Here is a 15,522-nt window from a genome sequence, read left to right on the forward strand (position 1 = left end):
TGTTTATGATATATAAAAATTCAGAGAAGTAAATGATTGCATCTTTCTCTATCGCTATTGTTTTAACCATTTCTGATATATATTAGATATTTAATATGCAGACAGTTATAAATAAATATGTTTGATTGATTACTCTTTTAACTAACTGGGAAATTCTTTTCTTCATTCTTTGATCCCTTCATTTATTTGTTATGTTGAAAATTATTGTGAAAGGGTCTCCAGTGTTATCCCAAAGATCAGTGATTTGCTAAAATGACTCTTAGGACTCAGAGGTCATTATACTCATGGTTTTGACTTACTACAGTAAAAGGATATATGGCAAATCAGCAAAGAAAAAAAAAAGTGCAGAGAACAATGCCTAGAGAAAGCCAAGTGCAGATTTCCTAAGTAGAATTTCACAGAATATGCTTAATTAATCCATCAATAAATTATTACATGTAAAGTGATATCTGCCAAGGAAATATTTCTAAGCTTAAGAATCCAGGGTTTTTATTGGAGGTAGTCTTTTAGGCAAATAGTATTACTACATGACTGATCAAGATCATTGAAGTGCCAGACTCCAAAAAGAAAACAAGTGTTCAAGATAAATCAATGTGTTTATATGAACTAGCTAGACAAATTGATTGAGATAATTCAGTATGATTCAAGGCCTGGTATATACAAAATATTCTTACCAGTTAGAACATACCAAAACTTCAATTCCCATGAATTTCCCAAAGACAATCATGAAAACAGACTCTTCCTGGGAATGTTCAAGGTTTGAGCAACTCAGTTCTGTTCAATTAATTCTTTATTGCACAACTAAAAAGATCACATTTCTGTTCCAATATTTTTTTCCAGATTTATTGAGATATTAGTTCAGTCACTCAGTCATGTCCAAATCTTTCAGACCCCATGGACTGTAGCATGTCAAGCTTCCCTCTCCATCCCCAACTCCCAGAGCTTGCTCAAACTCATGTGCATCAGGTTGGTGATGTCATCCAACCATCTCATACTCTGCCCTTCCTTCTCCTCCTGCCTTCAATCTTTCCCTGCATCAGGGTCTTTTCTAATGAATCAGTTCTTTGCATCAGGTGACCAAAGGATTGGAGCTTCAGCTTCAGCATCAGTTCTTCCAATGAATATTCAGGACTGATTTCCTTTAGGATTGACTGGCTGGATCTCCTTGCTGTCCATGGGACTCTTAAGAGTCTTCTCCAACATCACAGTTCAAAAAGCATCAGTTCTTTGGCACTCAGCTTTCTTTATGTTCTAACTCTCACATCCATACATGACTATTGAAAAAACCATAGCTTTGACTAGATGGACCTTTGTCAGCAAAGTTGTGTCTTTACTTTTTAATATACTGTCTAGGTTGGTCACAGCTTTTCTTCCAAGCAGCAAGCATCTTTTAATTTCATGGCTGCAGTCACCATCTGCAGTGATTTCAGAGCCTAATGGACTCTGTGGGAGAGGGAGAGGGTGGGAAGATTTGGGAGAATGGCATTGAAACATGTAAAATATCATGTATGAAACGAGTTGCCAGTCCAGGTTCGATGCACGATACTGGATGCTTGGGGCTAGTGCACTGGGAAGACCCAAAGGGATGGTATGGGGAGTGAGGAGGGAGGAGGGTTCAGGATGGGGAACACATGTATACCTGTGGTGGATTCATTTTGATATTTAGCAAAACTAATATAATTTTGTAAAGTTTAAAAATAAAATAAAATTAAAAAAAAAAGAAATAAACATCTCGAGAGAAAATCTTGAATAAATAAGTAGGATGGGCCATCTTAATTCTAGAACAAAAATGTTAAATATTAAAAAAAAAAAGAAAATAAAGTCTCTCACTGTTTCCATTGTTTCCCCATCTATTTGCCATGATGGGACCAGATAGCATGATCTTCATTTTTTGAATGTTATTTTAAGCCAACTTTTTCACTCTCATTTATTGAGATATAATTGACATGTAATGTTGTATAAGTTTAAGGTATACAGTGCATTCATTTGATACAGTTATGTATTACAAAATAATTGTCACCATAACATTAAACATCAGCTCAAAACCAAAATAAATAAATAAATAAACATTTTATAGATGTGTAACAATTATACTTTACAAACCAAGACTTTTGTTATTTAATGGTAACAACCTATATTTTCACATCAAGGGTCTGTATAGTAGATTCTTATCATTTGTGATAGGTAATTTATAGAAAGTTATCACAATCACTGAATTAATAAATACTGAGCTATTGCTCTCAAAGGAAATATAGGGTTAGATTCCTGTGAGCCTTTGGTAACAATATTTTGGTTAATAGATCAATATATAAGCTCATATTATATGTACTTATGTTTAAAAACACCTTATACATATATTACTGATCAATTAACATGGAACTCAACAGTATAACTCAATGCCCAAATGAAGCTTACCTAGCAAATGCATTCTCTCCCCAAGGCACATTATATAGCCTTCTTGTGCTTAGAGACATTAGACAGCACATTAGTACTATACAAGGGGCCGTTTAAAAACATCACTATCACCAACATAAGACACAGAAATGCAAAGACATGACACTTAAATAGACCATGTAAAGAATAGTGGTTTAAAATATGAGAGGTAACAAGGGTAATCAGAGCATAGGCTTTTTCAAGCTCAAATGGTCATGCGTATATTGGGTACTCAATTTTTACTGCTCTGTATAGATCCACAAATGAGTGAAAATACCATGAACATTAATTTGAGATTTCAAATAAATTTTACTCAGTAGGAAAACTCAAACATACAGAATTCACTAATAATGAAGACCAACTATTTACCTTTCTCTAAATTAGGCAATTTAATCATATAGTTATGGGCCTCCCAGGTGCCTAGTGATAAATAATCCACCTGCCAAGCAGGAGATGTGAGTTCAATCCCTGGGTGAAGATGATTCTCTGGAGAAGGAAATGGGAACCCATTCCAGTATTCTTTCCTGGGAAATCCCATGAACAGAGGCACCTGGCGGGCTACAGTCCATGGGATGGCAAATGAGTAAGACATGACTTAGTGACTAAACAATAACAACAATCATATAGTTACGTTACATTTTTCTTACATTTATTCTTTTCTTTTTTTCTCTCCACCCCCTTATTAAAATTTAACTTACTGAATCCTTTTCCCAAAGTCCAACAGACTAATCATTTAGAGACTTATTAGGAATGCATAAATTCTGCTTTGTACTAAGCCTCAGAATTTAGCAAATAATTACCTATAGTCCTAGAAAAGTATTAGTCACTCAGCTGTGTCCAACTCTTTGAGAACCCATGGACTGTAGACTGCTAGGTTCCTCTGTCTATGGAATTCACCAAGTCAGAATACTTGAATGGGTAGCCATTCTCTTCTCCAGGGCATCTTCCCAACCCAGGGATAGAAGCTGGGTCTCTTGCATTGCAGACAGATTCTTTACTGGGAAAAAAATCTAGAAAAGAAAAGTTGCAAATGTTTTTCATGTATTTATATAAGATGACAGTTAATCACATGAGAAGCACTTTCAAAGACGTTGTTCTCTGCTTCAAAGCAAGTACAAGTATCTTTAATGTCACTCCTTTTAATGGAGTTAATTGCCATCTCTGATTAGACAGTTTCTACTTTGGTAGGTAACAAAAATGATCTTTTTTTTTTTTTTCTGTTACCTTTCAAAGAAACTTTTCTTTTGAAAAAATATAGGTTTGTATAAATATTTAAAATTTGAAAGATGGTATAGAGAATTTCAAAATATCTTTCACTTCGTTTCTACCACTGTTAGCTTCTTAGGTTACCATGATACATTTGTCACAACTAAAATACCAACACTGGCACATGGTTAGTAACTAAACTCCCAATGTTGTATGTATAGTATTTCACCAACAATGTTTTCTTTTTATTCTAGGATTCAATCTAGAATACGACATTGTACTCAGGTTTTATGTTTTCTTGGTCTCCTTTAGTCTGAAACTGTCTCTCAGCATTTCCTTGTTTTTCCTTACCTTAACAATTTTGAGGAGTACCAGATAGGTATCTTATAGAATGTCCCCACATCTGGATTTGGCTAGTGTTTTTCTGATACATAGAATGGATTTTGAAAAATAGTACTGTCAAGGAAAAATGCTTTTTTCATCATATCATGTCAAGGATATATGATATGCATATAGCAGCAGAAGGGATATTAACACTGAATATGTTAACACAGTGTTTTTCAGCATTCTTCATTGTAAAGTAAATGTTTTTCACTTTCCTTACTTTATTCTTCTGGAAGAAGTTAGTGCTAAGTTTAACCTATTCTCAAGTAGGAGGTAGATATAGAATTAAGTTCTACCTCCTGGAGGGAGACCATATCTATGTATATTTTTTAGAATTTTTTAGAAGGGCAGATTTGACTTTCTTCTTCCATATATTTATTTATTCAATCACTTATTTACATTTATATGTATATATTTATTTTATATTTTAGGTTATACTGTGTTACCATATTATTTATCTTATTGCTCAAATTGTTCCATATTTGGCCATTGGGAGTTCAAGTTTGACTCCTATGTCCCTTTGAAATTTAAATTTTATGATTTAATTTCTCATTTGTTAATAGACTTCCAGAAACAAGTTTAATGAAGAATATATATGTTTATATGTGAGGAATTAGGCAATGGAGGGATAAAACATCCATTAAATGTAACCTAGTTAAATAAAAACCTTAGTTATAATAATATATAAATCAGAAATTAGGAGTTCAAAAAAATAGGCATCTTTCTAAATAGGCATTTTTAAAGATAAAAAGGGTTGACTTTGAGATAAAATTAATGATCATCTATAAAATTTTAAGTATTCATATTAGTTTTTTCAAATGTTTATAATAATTATTTATATTTCCTCTTGTACAAAGTCATGTCAATAGAATAATGTGGTATGTTATCTCTATATTTGATTTTTTTCAGTCTGCATTTTTGTTAAGCTTTATCCATGTCATTTTAGATTAATATTCTGTTCATTTTTATTACTGAGTGTGGGCAGTATGGATAGCTTATAATTTGCTTATCCCTTTACCAGGTAATGCATGCTTGAGTTATTTTCAGAAGTTTATGGATATTTTCTCCTAGTCTGTGGCTGAACTATTTTTTTCATCACATCTTCCAAAGAACAAATGTTTTGTTTGTTTTTTTAATTTTGAATAAGTATATTTTACTGTTGTTTTTCTTTTATGAATTGAACTATTTTCATTTTTTAAAAAAATCTTTGCTTTAATCAATGTCACAAAGCTGTTTTTGTCCTATTCTGTTTTAGTAGCTTAGCAATTTTAGTGCCTGCTTTTAGGTCTTAAGCCCATCATGTGTGTCTGTGTTTAATGCATTATGAAGTAAAAATCAAGGTTCATTCTTTTTCCAAGTTTCTTCAACATCATTTATCAAAAATAGTATCTTTATTCCATTGATTTACACAGGCAGTTTTGTCAAAAGTCAATTGACTATATAATTCAGGATCTGTATTTTGATTCTATTCTATTGATCTCTATCTCTGTACTTATGCAAACAAAGTGCTTCTTTGATTATGCAGCTTCATAGTAAATCTTGAAATCAGATAGTGTAAGTGCTTTAAACTTTTTCTTTGTGAAACTGTTTTGGCTATTCAAGTTTATTTTCCTTTCCATTTAAATTTTAGAATCAGTTTGTCATTTTATTCAAAAGTCCTGTTGCAATTTTTCTAGGAACGCATTGAATCTATAGATCAGTATAAGGAGAATTATCATTTTAATATTGTGCCAGGTTTTGTATGAGTGTTTTGGGGGCAGTTGTTAAGAGTATTGCTTTTCATTACCAAGAATGGAAGTCATGATCTAACTTATTAAAATATAGACACTTTCTGAGTTTTAAAAACCCTTTTAAAGTTATCTTTACTGTATGTTTGAAAAAATGCAAATAAAAAACAAATGGGAAATCTTCCTAACTTACCTTTTATCATATTCTTGGTCAAGTTGACCTTTGTGCCAAGTTTACTTTTGTGTGTATGAAATCCAAATGGTACCTGATCTCACCACTTTATACATAAATAATGATAGAATATTTTTGTTCATGGACAAATTACATGAACTCTTAGTCCTGATTTGGCTAAAGGAATATTTGCCGCAACGTAGGAATCAATAGTTTATTCCATATATACATAGCAAATAACAGCCATCTGGCTAGGAAAGGTCCTGATATAGTATGTTCCATATTTTTTCTCCTCTCTTAAGGCTTCCACTTCATTCTTCTGTTCTGTCTGTATTTATTTTGTACCTACTTTGTACAAAACATAGTTCTAGACATTTGAGTAGAGAGCTAAACTCTACTTGTCCAACAAATATTGAGGGCATTCTAATCAATATCTAAGGCCAAACAAGCTATTTTGAAAACACTAAATGATGGCATGCTAATGTCATTTCTTGTGATATCATGTTTGTTCCAAGCACTTTGTTTCTACCATGTTCCCCAAATCTATAGTCCACAGAGCTCCAGAACATTGACAAGTTTTGGACTGGCATGGAGAGAATAACCCTTTCCACTCTGCCAGATTATACCCTTTAAGCACTGAAGCAACCCTGCTTATAATCAGAATCAAGGCTATGGGTTTTACAGTGGTCAAATATGGATGTGAGAGCTGGACTATAAAGAAAGCTGAGCACCGAAGAATTGATGCTTTTGAACTGTGGTGTTAGAGAAGACTCTTGAGAGTCCCTTGGATTGCAAGGAGATCCAACCAGTCCATCCTAAAGGAGATCAGTCCTGGATGTTCATTAATAGGACTGATCTTGAAGCTGAAACTCCAATACTCTGGCCACCTGATACAAAGAGCTGACTAATTAGAAAAGACCCTGATGCTGGGAAAGATTGAGGGCAGGAGGAGAAGAGGACAACAGAGGGTGAAATGGTTGGATGGCATCACCGACTCTATGGAGATGGGTTTGGGTGGACTCTGGGAGTGGGTGATGGACAGGGAGGTCTGGCGTGCTGTGGTTCATGGGCTCGCAGAGTCGGACACTACTGAACAACTGAATTGAACCCAATAATTCTCTTTTGAACACTTTTTTGACTTGATTCTCAAACCACTGTCCTTAGTCTCATACTTTTTCTCATGTAGACATTGCACTTGAGTTCTCAGATCAGATCAGATCAGTCGCTCAGTCGTCTCCGACTCTTTGAGACCCCATGAATCGCAGCATGCCAGGTCTCCCTGTCCATCACCAACTCCTGGAGTTCACTCAGACTCACGTCCATCAAGTCAGTGATGCCATCTAGCCATCTCATCCTCTGTCATCCCCTTCTCCTCCTGCCCCCAATCCCTCCCAGCATCAGAGTCTTTTCCAATGAGTCAACTCTTCACATGAGGTGGCCAAAGTACTGGAGTTTCAGCTTTAGCATCATTCCTTCCAAAGAAATCCCAGGGCTGATCTCCTTCAGAATGGACTGGTTGGATCTCCTTGCAGTCCAAGGCACTCTCAAGAGTCTTCTCCAACACCACAGTTCAAAAGCATCAGTTCTTCAGCGCTCAGCCTTCTTCACAGTCCAACTCTCACATCCATACATGACCACAGGAAAAACCATAGCCTTGACTAGACGGACCTTTGTTGGCAAAGTAATGTCTCTGCTTTTGAATATGCTATCTAGGTTGGTCATAACTTTCCTTCCAAGGAGTAAGCGTCTTTTAGTTTCATGGCTGCAGTTGCCATCTGCAGTGATTTTGGAGCCCCAAAAAATAAAGTCTGACACTGTTTCCACTGTTTCCCCATCTATTTCCCATGAAGTGCTAGGACCGGATGCCATGATCTTCATTTTCTGAATGTTGAGCTTTAAGCCAACTTTTTCACTCTCCACTTTCACTTTCATCAAGAGGCTTTTGAGTTCCTCTTCACTTTCTGCCATAAGGCTGGTGTCATCTGCATACCTGAGGTTATTGATATTTCTCCCACAATCTTGATTCCAGCTTATGTTTCTTCCAGTCCAGCATTTCTCATGATGTACTCTGCATAGAAGTTAAATAAACATGGTGACAATATACAGCCTTGATGTATTCCTTTTCCTATTTGGAACCAGTCTGTTGTTCCATGTCCAGTTCTAACTCTTGCTTCCTGACTTGCATACAAATTTCTCAAGAGGCAGATCAGGTGGTCTGGTATTCCCATCTCTTTCAGAATTATCCACAGCTTATTGTGATCCACACAGTCAAAGGCTTTGGCATAGTCAATAAAGCAGAAATAAATGTTTTTCTGGAACTCTCTTGCTTTTTCCATGATCCAGTGGATGTTGGCAATTTGATCTCTGGTTCCTCTGCTTTTTCTAAAACCAGCTTGAACATCAGGAAGTTCACGGTTCACATACTGCTGAAGCCTGGCTTGGAGAATTTTGAGCATTACTTTACTAGCGTGTGAGATGAGTGCAATTGTGTGGTAGTTTGAGAATTCTTTGGCATTGCCTTTCTTTGAGATTGGAAGGAAAACTGACCTTTCCCAGTCCTGTGGCCACTGCTGAGTTTTCCAAATTTGCTGGCATATTGAGCGCAGCATATTGAGTGCAGCACTTTCACAGCATCATCTTTCAGGATTTGGAATAGCTCAACTGGGTTTCTATCACCTCCACTAGCTTTGTTCGTAGTGATGCTTTCTAAGGCCCACTCGACTTCACATTCCAGGATGTCTGGCTCTAGGTCAGTGATCACACCATCGTGATTATCTGGGTCGTGAAGATCTCTTTTGTACAGTTCTTCTGTGTATTCTTGCCATCTCTTCTTAATATCTTCTGCTTCTGTTAGGTCCATACCATTTCTGTCCTTTATCAATCCCATCTTTGCATGAAATGTTCCTTTGGTATCTCTGATTTTCTTGAAGAGATCCCTAGTCTTTCCCATTCTGTTGTTTTCCTCTATTTTTTGCATTGATCACTGAAGAAGGCTTTCTTATCTCTTCGTGCTATTCTTTGGAACTCTGCATTCAGATGTTTATATCTTTCCTTTTCTCCTTTGCTTTTCGCTTCTCTTCTTTTCACAGCTATTTGTAAGGCCTCCCCAGACAGCCATTTTGCTTTTTGCATTTCTTGAGTTCTGGCCCTCCTCTGTTTAAACATAGACGTCCAAGCCCAATCCAAGGATCTCTATTAAAGAAAAGCTACACAGTACATATGAGTCTTCCCTTCTGCCTTCCATTCTTTGCTGCATCTAGAATGTACAATGCTTTTCTTCTATCTAGGAGTAAAAGAAATATCCATGCCCAACAAAAAGTATGATAATTATATTTTAATATTTGTATTTGTGATGAAAAGGAAGGTATAGCTCTTTTCAGGGAATCTCAGTTCCTTATCAAGCAGATAGGACATACAGATATACAGAGATACCTTATTGTTTCACATTCGAGTATATTAATGCATGACTTGTGTTGACAGTTTTTGCTAAGTTTTTGCTAAGAAAGGATTTTATTATGTGGTTAAAATTTTGTGAAAATCAGGAACACAGGACTGGATTTCTTTTTATTAGTTTATGAAGGCAAAAAGAGTTAGGCAGCTCAATAATTGAGGAAATAAGATAATCACGGGGACAATCTACAGAATATTTATTGCCATGAGTAAGTACAGTTGCCATTTTCTTTAGTTTTATTTTTGATACAAGATAGATTAGAATAAAAATCATATTTTTAAAAATTGCCAAGATAAGTAAAGTAAGCAGACTAAGTAAAATAGAATTTATTTTCTTCATGTTTAAAATTTTTGAGAGCCAGATAATACATCAATCAACTTAAAATTTCTCTTTCTAATCTTTCTTTATTATCCCTTTTGAAACTAGATTTTCCAAGTATATACTAATGGAAAGTCAGTCTATCATTTTTTCCATAGCTATATTGTATTTTATACATAGAACAGTTTAGAGTATTCTTCCATTTCAACTTAAGATGTAAGACAATATTCTTGGAACATTACCAACTTTTGTCAGCTAAAATATTACACTTTCAGAAGTTCCTGAGCTACCAACTGGTTTGGGAGTTGGCTGTATGATGATGAAGTGAGAGACTGAATTTCTGGAAATGACTCATTTGCTGCTTTGTCATATGCTTCAGATGATTGTGTTTTAAATTCTGCCCATGTATGAAGTGAAGTCTATTGTTCCATTCTCCTAGGCAGCTACTGAAATGTGCAAGTATTATTGGTAGTAGATTTAATACACTGGGAAATGGATCACTCTGAAGCCTTCTTAGAAACCTGATTCATACATTGGCATATTCTGTAACAATCAAAACCCATTCAGTAATTGTTTCAGCATATGTTTATTGAGTCCCAGCTATTATTGCACTGGATAATAAGCAGTGAACTAAATGATCTTGTCATCATAGAGCCTACATTGTAGTGGGGACATAAAAGTCAACAAATGAATGAAAATGTAATTGTGAAATGAAGTAAAATGTGAGATAAAACACCCAAGATAACTTGTATTCGATATAATGTGACTGACAGTTGATTGTCAGTCTGCTCACTCCTGTCCTCCAGTACAGGCTGGCTAAAATTCTGATCTTCTAAGGGGTAGGAAATGGCTGAGTATAAACTGGGAACTGATTTCCTTGTCACTAAGAATTCCTTGTTTCATTATGCATTTCTGATAATATAGACCACATCTAAAAATTTTGTTTTTCAGCAGCTTCACAATAATATGATTCCTAATAACCTTGAAAGTGTTACTTGCTCAGTCGTTTCTGACTCTTTGTAACCCCATGGACTGTAGCCAGCCAGACTCTTCTGTCCATGGAATTCTACAGGCAAGAATAAGGGAGTGGGTAGTCATTCCCTTCTCCAGGGAGTCTTCCTAGCCCAGGGATTGAACCCAGGTCTCCTGCATTGGCAGGCAGATTCTTTACCTTCTGAGTCATGGGAAATAGTGAAGGATAGGGAAGCCTGGCATGCTACAATTTGTGGGGTCACAAAGAGTTGGACTTAGTAATGAACAACAACAACAAATGTAGTCTCAAATCTTATTTATTATTATTATAAGGTTTTACCAGATTATGTGACCTGGAGATTAGTCCTGAGTGAACAAGCAGGTAACAGGTTAGAATGTAATGTTAGGCTGTTAATAAAATGGTCAAGAATGACCTCTATGAAAAGGTGACATGTGAGCAGACAGCTAGAAACTCAAGGAAGCAAGTATGGAGAAAGGGTATTTTGAAGGTAGAACCAAGAAGATTTCTTAATGGATTTAAGGTTCATTCTGGGATTTCTTTGGAAGGAATGATGCTAAAGCTGAAACTCCAGTACTTTGGCCACCTCATGCGAAGAGTTGACTCATTGGAAAAGATTCTGATGCTGGGAGGGATTGGGGGCAGGAGGAGAAAGGGACGACAGAGGATGAGATGGCTGGATGGCATCACTGACTCAATGGTTGAGTCTGGGTGAACTTCGGGAGCTGGTGATGGACAGGGAGGCTTGACTACTGTGATTCATAGGGTCGTAAAGAGTCGGACACGACTGAGCAACTGAACTGAACTGATGAAAAGAAGAAAAGAGTTAAGAACAAGGGTCGTTTTTTTAACTTAAACTACCGTTTTGTACTTCAGTATGTGTTAAAAGAATAGTTGTATGTATGAATTAATTGTGGCCAATAATATGATAACCAATATTAAATTATGTCATTAATATGTTTCAATAAAAAATAAATTCTGTATTCCAAATCTCCTTTTGGAGCTTATGACTTCTGACCCTGACTTGAACCTAACAATCAAAATTTAGAGGCAACAGATTGCTAGAGTCAAGATTTCCAATCCTGTTTGAGAGGGTGACATTTGATTACTGCTTGTGCTTTTTTCCTGCTGCTAAGTCGCTTCAGTCGTGTCTGACTCTGTGCGATCCCATAGATGGCCTCCTACCAGGCTCCCCCATCCCTGGGATTCTCCAGGCAAGAACACTGGAGTGGGTTGCCATTTCCTTCTCCAATGCATGAAAGTGAAAAGTGAAAGTGAAGTCGCTAGGTCCTGTCGGACTCTTAGTGACCCCATGGACTGCAGCCCACCAGGCTCCTCCATCCATGGGATTTTCCAGGCAAGAGGACTGGAGTGGGGTGCCATTGCTTTTTTCCATAACATTCCTTAATCTGTATAAAGATACATCATTACTTAAATTAAGTGAATTACAGTAACTTTTATTTTGAGAATATTGTAATAATTAAAACTGCTAGAATATAGGAGGAAACCCCATCTGAAATTTATTATGTTGCCATCTTGCCAAATATATATATATCACTAAAATTTTTCGGAGTGAAAAATAAGCTTTTCAAGGGAAAAGAAAGATAGCTCTATCTCAGCTTTTATTTCACATTTGTTCCAGTTAAACAAACCTGCATGTTAAAAAGAATATATATTTTTAAAAGGAGAAGATATTCTTTTAATATGAGTATAACATGATTGCATATCTTAAATGTAGTAAACAATTAAAATGTCTTTAAAATTTAATTTCACTGGCAATATTATTTACAAATAAAATGAGTAACTTTAATTTACAAAGTATGACACATTTAGAAATATGATCAAAAACCTTTAAAAGTATTAATATTAATATAAACTATGTCTGAGTAAATGTAATCAGCCATGTTTAAAGTCGCTCAGTCGTGTCCAACTCTTTGCCACCCTATGGACTGTAGCCCACCAGGCTCCTCCATCCATGGGATTCTCCAGGCAAGCATATTGGAGTGGGTTGCCATTTCCTTCTCCAGGGCATCTTCCCAACCCAGGGATTGAACCCAGGTCTCCCACACTGCAGGCAGACGCTTTAATCTCTGAGCCACCAGGGAAGCCCTATATAGTGATATACCTATACCTAAATGTTTAAGATGGAGAAGGAAAGCATACTATTAGCTCTTTGTCATATTGAAACAACTATTTTCAATAGTTGGAAATATAGTTGTTTCAATATGACAAAGAGCTAATATTCATAATAAGTATACTATTCCTACAAACTAAACAGTACAAAGATAACCTTGCATGTAAGGAAAAAACCTTGAAAACAACCTTGGGTGTAAAGAAAGAAAGCTTGAAGACTTTTAATTTCACAAATAAATCTGTACAAAGAGGATACAATTTTAAGCAGTATTGTTAGGGAAAAAAATAAGATGCTTTCCTCACTACATAATAATTATATATAACACAGCAATGTTAACAAATAGTAAATATAAATATAAAATCATAAAGTATATCTGTGTGGGTTGTAATGAAGAAAATTCTAACATATAGGCAAGGGAAAAAGTAGAATATTTTCATAAAAAATTGTGTTTATGTACTCATGAGTATCACTATATAAGCATATATGTAAATACATGTGTGTGTATGTGGAAAAATAACCATGGAACAAGCTGTTGCAAGTTGATACATTAGAATATAAAAATTATATATGTTTTAATGCCTAATGTGACAAACCAAAAAATGCAAATTTTCTGTATGCATGTTTCTTTTTGTTTGGTTCTAAAGATGATAGCATGAAAAATTAATTTGATTCCTATTTCTCAAATTTTTTTTTTTTAGTTCAAAACTGTTTTCTTTGATTCACAGTGACAGTTGGTATTTTAGCAGCTTGTAGTTGGTGAACAGAAAGCTAATTTTGATGATTTAAGAAGAGAATCAAAGCACAATTCCCCAAGCTTTTGAAGAAATTAATTAGGTGACAGTGTGTGAAAATAAAAGATAATATACTTTTTTCTCATGCTTCAAAGCTGGAAATTGTTCAGGTTAGAGTTTTTTGCTTACATTCTGGAAAGCGAAACAGCCCTTTAAAAGTGTAAATACAGTCATTGACTTATTTCCCATCTATAAAATCTCAAATGAAATCCAAATACTTTTTAAAATTAGATGCTTTATTATTTTGTCACTATAGAGTAAACCCTAGATCAAATCTGTTGCAGATGAAAATTAGCAAATTATGAAAAATGCTTTACTTTCTTTATATAAATAGTTGCTTAATTGTATTTTATTAGGTCAGTAATATGTATTTTCCTTTTATTTTTTTTAATTTTATTTTATTTTTAAACTTTACATAATCGTATTAGTTTTGACAAATATCAAAATGAATCTGCCACAGGTATACATGTGTTCCCCATCCTGAACCCTCCTCCCTCCTCCCTCCCCATTCCATCCCTCTGGGTCGTCCCAGTGCACCAGCCCCAAGCATCCAGTATCGTGCATCGAACCTGGACTGGCAACTCGTTCCATACATGATATTTTACATGTTTCAATGCCATTCTCCCAAATCTTCCCACCCTCTCCCTCTCTCACAGTGTCCATAAGACTGTTCTATACATCAGTGTCTCTTTTGCTGTCTCGTACACAGGGTTATTGTTACCATCCTTTTAAAATTAAGATAAATTCCACAACTTATGTTTCATAACAGGGACCATATCTTGAAGCAATTTTCACTTTCCAGTTTCTGGTAGTGTTAGTCACTCAGTTGTGAACAACTCTGCAACCCCATGGACTTTAGCCTGCCAGGCTCCTCTGTCCATGGAATTCTCCCGGCAGAATACTGCAGTGGGTGACTACCCCTTCTCCAGGAGATCTTCCTGAACCAGGGATCAAGCCTGGGTCTCTTATATTGCAGGCAGATTCTTTACCATCTGAGTCACCAAAGAAGCCCTCAGTTTGTGATACAGAAGACAAAATTTATATAGTCACTTTTTTTGAGAAGGAGGTGGAAGTTTAAGCACTGCTCAGGATTAACTTTTAACATAAAATTCCAATAAAATTTAGATTATGATGGAAAGAAAATCAAGATATCCTCAATTCCATTTCCCTCTTCCTTGTGGCCTGATTTCTTTGAGAAAAATTTCACTCAGCAGAATTGGTCTGGATTCTATGTTTGAAAACTTTCGGCAATTGATCTCAGTGTTTTCTTGAGAACTTGATCCTTAAGGATCAAGCTGTTTATACTTATTCTATTAATGATTTTTTTTAATGCTTAGAAAACAGTTTCTTTAATAACTGGTATTTCACAATCAATAAAAGTCTTCCTTTATAGTTTCAGGGCAAAATTTTTCAGTTAAGAAAGTACTGTTGGGTGGATGGAAAAGCTCTGATTCTTTGGTTTTGTTTTCAAATAAGAAAAGCTAAAAAGCAGACTAGTACTAATGAAACAGTCCTTTTGGGACTGGTACCAGGATTAGAACAAACAGAGGTATGCTGCTGCTGCTGCTAAGTCACTTCAGTCCTGTATGACTCTGTGCGACCCCATAGACAGCAGCCCACCAGGCTCCTCCGTCCCTGGGATTCTCCAGGCAAGAACACTGGAGTGGGTTGTCATTTCCTTCTCCAATGCATGAAAGTGAAAAGTGAAAGTGAAGTCACTCAGTCGTGTCCTACTCTTAGCGACTCCATGGACTGCAGCGTACCAGGCTCCTCCATCCATGGGACTTTCCAGGCAAGAGTCCTGGAGTGGGGTACCATTGCCTTCTCCGAAGTAGAGGTATATGGACCATTAAATGTGATGGGATGCGTATGTATTTCTTTAAAGAGTACACTTATGAATTTATTTTTTTGTCTA

This window comes from Bubalus kerabau, chromosome 22 (genome assembly GCF_029407905.1).
Source record: "Bubalus kerabau isolate K-KA32 ecotype Philippines breed swamp buffalo chromosome 22, PCC_UOA_SB_1v2, whole genome shotgun sequence".
Classification (NCBI taxonomy): domain Eukaryota; kingdom Metazoa; phylum Chordata; class Mammalia; order Artiodactyla; family Bovidae; genus Bubalus; species Bubalus kerabau.